Consider the following 6,190-nt stretch of genomic DNA (forward strand, 5'->3'; position numbering starts at 1 on the left):
GTTCTGTAGGGAAGCTAGAAGAGTGGCTGTAGCAAGCTGGGGGAAAGGAGAAGGCTCTAAACCAGATGTGAGCCCAGTGCCCAACAGTTAGTTAGAGTGGATAATGACAGTTTCAGGTGCTGGGGGCCGCCAAGTGCCTGGGCACATGGATGCTTGGAGAAAGGGGAGAATGGAACTTCTGGAGCTTGGGGCTTGGAGTGCAGTGAAGAATGTGCCTTCAGGCTCAGTGGTCCGTGTGTGGGGAGCTGTGGCAGGTGGGATGAGGCTGTGCTGGAGAAGGGATTTGTCTAAATGCACACCTACCTGATCTGGAGCCCCCAGCTTCCAGCAGCACCACAAACTGCAGGGTTTGATCTGTACCTTAGCGTCAGGTAAACATAGAATCATGGAGTCCCAGACTGGTTTGGGTTGGAAGGGACCTCAAAGCTCATCCAGTTCCAACCTCCACCACGGGCAGGGACACCTTCCACTAGAGCAGGTTGCTCCAAGCCCTGTCCAAGCTGGCCTTGAACACTGCCAGGGATGGGGCAGGCACAGCTTCTCTGGGCACCCTGTGCCAGGGCCTCAGCACCCTCACAGGGAAGAACTTCCTCCTAATGTCTAATCATGTTGCCTGATGTTTAAAGGCTGGGGTGGCCTTGCTGTGTCGGGGAACTGGGAACCTTTGGAGGCAATACTCAGACAACAGGAGCGCTGTGAAGCCAGGAGAGGGAGCAGTTTGTTAACTGACACCATCAGGTATCTCAGACCTCTGAGGCAAACCGAATTTCTGGGCCCAGGGCAGAGGGCCTGGAAACCTGTGTCCTGGGTGGCTTGTGAGGGAAGAAGGACGTGTGAAAAACTAGGGACTATGGTATTGTTTATTAAGATTTATGCTAAGCCTGATGTAAAGATTAGACAACAAAAGAAAAGATAACCGTGGTCGCTTGTGCAGATTAAACCAGACACCGCTTGCGCAAGTTTTGAGGAAACATCTGCAAGTTTTGAGGAAATATCTGCAAGATGTTCTAAAAAAAAAAACTGGCAGACATATGGGTGGGGGCAACTATTGCTTTGCTTAAGTGCTTTACTTGCATAAGTTGACACCAAAATTATTTACAAACCGCAAGACGCTTACTAAGGGCTTTTGCAAAACAATTCTAAAAATTATTGCACAGCAAGTTGAAGACCATATATGGAAAAGGATATCTAAAGGTAACCGAGGAGGACTTCAAGCCTTCAGCCTCAAGCAACTGGGGCATGCGCAGAGTACTCCGTTGAAGATACGAATGCGGAACTGGAGGACTGATAAAAAGGGACTGTTAGAACTGTTCAGTACGGCAGTTGTCGGAGCGCAGACTCCCCTGTCGTCCAGCGCTGTCTTTGCTCATATTCTACTTGCTATAATTAATAAAATTTCAATTGGATTATGATCCGTTGTGGTCCGAATTTATAACAGACGTTTTGTCAAGGTTTGATGTGCCCACTGCCTGCTGAGCTTTGGGCTGCAGATCTCAAAGCTGGCTCTGTTGAGATGGAGGTCTGCCTCAGAGCTCACTGCAAACCTTGTGGAGAATGTACCCACAGCGGGGGCTGTAATTGTTGTGTTCCTGGACCATAATGACATGGGGGAAAGAAGAGTGGCACCTGTAAGGAGTACATGAGATGTTATGGCTGGTGACTCCCAGATCTTCTTTCTCCTAGGTGTTAGGTCTGCAGGAGGAGGGAGTGGGAGCATTGGTCTCCTCACCTGGCGGGTGCCCCTCATTGGACTCCTGGCTCAGCAATGGGATGCTTGTTAGAAAGCAGGAATCAAGAGGGAGCCCTGGGTCGAGCTGTCTGCTGGCAGAACCGTGCTGAGCTCTGTGCCCTTGCACCAGAGGATAATTTGCCTCCCAGTGCTGGAGGGCTGAGCAAATGCTCCCCACAGAAGGGAAACAGTTGGCTCAGTCTGCCCCCTGCCCTTTCCTTGCTCCTTAAGGAAGGAGCAAACCCCACTGAGAACGGGATCAGTGGCACAGAGGTGGAGTCGTGTGGAGTTATTTTCAGAGCTCGGAATACCTCTGTAACAGCAGAGCAGGAGAGGAAGGTGGGTGTGACTGAGTTTCGGATTTCCCTTCTGCTGTGGCTCTGCCAAGCCCATGAGCTACTGCCATCCCAGCATACACAAGTGTGAGCTGGAAAAGGGACGGTGGTGTCCCATCCTCACCCTGCCTCAGGGGCCAGACAGTCTCCTTTGGGGAAGGAATGCTCTTGGTCTGGGTCTGGGCAGCAGGATGATATGTTTGCCTAGAGGTAGCTCTAGGGCAGAGCGAAACGCTACATTTTTCTTTTGGCAGATGTTAATTTTCAGCCTGGTTTCCAGCTGTCTGAACTGTTTTGTGGAATCCTGACTGTTCTCCCCAGCTGTCCATCACCGACTCATGTTTTGATGGCTCTTGTCACAAATAACATGGTAAAAAGCTCTTGGTTATCTTCCCTTTCCTTTTTTCCCCCTTGGAGACGTCTCACTGACTTTTTGCAGCTGTGCTGACTCTCTCCCCCTGTCATTCCCGGGAAGCAATGTGGCAATTAGAGCTGTCCACCCCCGGGAGGAGGTGTGCTCTGCTGGCCCTAAAGAGTTTGCTCCAAAGCTTCTCTGTTCTCCATGTGCCATGGATTTGCCTGTTCTGCCATTCCAAGTACAGTCACATCTGTACAAATGTCTACAACACAGATGGGTTTTGTGAAGCCTTTATTCTTTTACTCTTTGGAAGGTATATTGCCCTACATTTTCTCTCTTTCTCCTTGTTTCTCCTCAAGGGAGCGGTGTCATCTTAACTGCCTGTCTTAGAGGCATCTGTCGCTTAAGTATTGATGTGCCAAGCAAGGGCAGAGGAAATGAGCTGTCTCTTTCTCGGAGCATTAGTGCATAGGGACTGACAGTTGTAGTGCCAGCGGGGGACACCTCTTCTGAAGGGATGGTGGGGGTTCAGATCCCAGTGCTGCCAACTCCCAGCGCTCTTGTAAGGGATGCACTGGCTGCCCTGTTTAAAAATCCAAGCCCTGGCTCGGGTTCCAGCCCAGGAGAGCCTCTGCAGGGCTGTTCTTTGACAAAACTCCCAGTCCTTTTGGCAAAAGACTTTCAGGTACAAATGCAGTCAAAGAGCTGGCTAAGCAAAAGGCAGTGCAGTGGTCCCTTCTTCAGCAGAGCAGCGATTGCTTTGGGGTTTTGCTTGAGTTGAGAGGGTTGTGGCTGTCGCGTGGTTGTAATGGGCCTGTGAAGGCACCTGCCCTCAGCAGGTAAAGCCACATTCAGCTTTGCTTTTATTTCTTGGTGCCTGCTTCAGTTTGGAAGCTCCTTGCACAGCAGGGCTGGTGCCTGCAGCCTGCCCAGCAGCTCTCAGCACAGCGTGTGTGCTGCAGGGAGCTGCCCCAGCTGCCTGGCAGCAGCAAGAGATGGGCCTGTCCCTGCAGTGCTTCACAAGTGAGAAATAAGCCAAGCTGCTCCTTTCACAGCTTCTGAAGAGCCTGTGGGGCTTGGTAGCTGCTGGGCTTGTGCCCGGTGCTCCTGTGGGCTCAGGTTGAAAGGCACGTCCCGGGCTGGGCTTGTCCCTTCCCTGTGTCTCCTGGTCTGATCTTTCTCTCTCTTGCTTCCAATCACAGAAGCACATGCTGGTGTTTGAAGGTGCCCCGCAGCACAAGTAGTAGCCCTGCTGTGGATGAGCAGCTTGCTGCGAAGGCAGGAGCCAAGGAGAGCAGTCCTGCTGCAAATGGAGCTGCCACGGGATGTCTGAAGCTGCAAATGCCAACCAAGCTGTCGTGGACCAGGTAAAGCACGTGAGGGCTGTTTTTTGTCTTGGTCAGGAGAAGGTGGGGGAAAGGAGCGCTTGTGGCACTTTGTGTGGTCCTTGGAGCTGACCATGGGAGGATTTTGCTGGGCTGTGGGTGCTGGCTGGGGTGTAACCATGGTTTCAAATGTGTGTGATGGCAGGAAGTAAAGAGCTGCCATGTGCTCAAGCTCTGAAGGAAGCTCTGTATGTCGGGAGGAGGAGAGGAGGACCCTGTACTCCCTAGCCTGTGGTGTCCCGTGGTGCTGGGTGGCATGGAGAAGGCCCTGGCAGGAGGGGGAGAAGAGCTGGGTGTGAGGGAAGAGAGACTGAGCCCTGCTCTGCCTGCGTGACTTTGACTAAGCCCTGGTCCTGCAGTGTTAGGGGTACTGTAGGATGTTTCTGTCCTCAGTATCGTGGTGACTTAGATGGTTTTTAGCTGCCAGTGGAGACACGAGGCCAAGGCAGTTAGGATGAAGGCAGTGTCAGCCCCAGGAACGACTGTTGAACCATTTTGTAAGCACAGAGTTCTCAGTGCCCCTGACATCTGTCCCCTTTCTTGTTTAAACTGAGACGTGGTGCCAGTACCTTGCTGAATTGGGCCCGAACCTCCGTCCTGAATGCACCCATCTTTGTGTGCATTGTCTCCTGGCAGTCACAGCCTCGGTTGCTGCCCTGCTCGTGTCAGAGATTCCCCCCAAACTGTGAGTAACTTCTTGAATGTTCTGAAATTTACACGAAGGGTTGCAGCTGCTGGGTTAAATGGTTTCATAGTGTGAAGGGAAAAGAAAACCTTGGATTGGCTATGAGGGGAAATTTCTTCCCAGAAAGGGCTGTCAAGGCCTAAACAGGCTGCCCAAGGCTGTGGTGGAGTCACCATCCCTGGGGGCATTCAAAAGACCTCTAGATGCGGTGCTCCAGGGTTTAGTGGTGGACTTGGCAGTGCTGGGTGCGAAGGAGCTGGGGCCCAGGAGAGCCTGAGCTGGGATGGGGGTCAGTGAGTGAGCGGCTGCATGGGTCTGACTTACCGTCTGTCCTTAAACCACAACACTGGGTGAGACTTGGTCGTAAGGGTCTTTTCCCTCTTTGAGTCTCTGAAACGACATCCAGATGCCAGAAAACAAGAGGTTAAAAGGGAGCTGCGAAGTCAGGATCCAGAGAGCAGATGCTGGGAGAGGCAGGTGGGAAAGGGACAGTAGTAGTGTAAGGACTGAAGGCAGGAGGCACAGTTGTGAATGATGCCATGTGGAGCTGGGGAGCCTCCAGCAGACCCTTGAAGGGAGCTTGGGCTGTCTCAGCGTCGGCTGGCAGTTGAAGGTTATCAAAGAAATAGCAGGAAGCTCTAATACTGGGCTCCTATTAGTTATCTCAGCTGTGGTAGGGCTTTTGTAACAGGTTTCCTTTACTTCCAGAGCTTCTGTCTTGGTGCCTTCAGCACACAAGGGTGTCACACCTGAGGTGTCTTTGCCTGAGCTCCCCAGTTTCCACCTGGATTCGTGGCTGGACATCATGCGGGGCATGTTTCGGAGTCTTTCCACAGGCTGGCTGCCTGGAGGGCCGGTTAGCGCTCGGGGCTCATATCCTGCCTGAGTGGGTTGTAAACCCCCAGATGATGAGTGTTGGTTTCAAACCGAGGGCTCCACGTTCCCCGCCAAGCAGATGTGAGGATTTCCTTTGCCTGTGGCCGAGAGTCTCACAGGAAGCTTTGGTTTCTGGCAAATGCTGTGCTGAAAATGTGTGAAGCTCCTGGCAGCTGAGATGCCCCGGGAAGTTGGGTGGCCTTGGCTGGTGCGTGTGCCCGTGTGCGCAGGCTTACTGGGTGCAAACTCATCGATGGGTGCTCACCAGGGACAGCAGCAGGGTTCACCCCAACGGCAGCCTGGCCTTGGTCCTGGTGTGACTGGGCTCCTCCGGGGCCAGCGAAGTAGGAATTAAATCGTTGCTTCGTAGTCAGTGGGGAGTCTTTTTTCTGTACTCCTGAAGCAGAGTAATTATTGGCTCATCTGCAGTGTATAAACCAAGTTACCTGACGCTCACGGAGCGTGAACAAGTGCTGCTGTAAGGTGCACTTTAATCCTGCTGCAGCCCTTCGCTGCGGGGGAGACATTGAAGGCGTAGGGGGGCTGCAGGGATCTGCAAGGCTGTAACTTTAGCAAGGCCCTGCAGTGGCCGTGGAGCCCACCAGAGGAGAGACAAGGCGGCCAACAGTGATACCGGGAGAGCTCAAGGCAGGAAGCACAGTCTCCACCCCAGCCTGGAGCTGGAGAAATCCCAGAGGCACAAGTGGTGGCGGACTTGGTGTGGAAGTGGTGCCAGGGGGGTGAGCACCTTCTTTATGGCGCGTGTGGAGCTCGCCTATTGTGACGTAGAGGGGAGCTGCTGCTGTTAAGTGCCAGCAGCAG

Source organism: Pezoporus flaviventris, unplaced genomic scaffold (genome assembly GCF_033815535.1).
Source record: "Pezoporus flaviventris isolate CSIRO_AGI_PZ_B2104156 unplaced genomic scaffold, CSIRO_AGI_Pfla_v1 ptg000054l, whole genome shotgun sequence".
NCBI classification, from domain to species: Eukaryota; Metazoa; Chordata; class Aves; order Psittaciformes; family Psittacidae; genus Pezoporus; species Pezoporus flaviventris.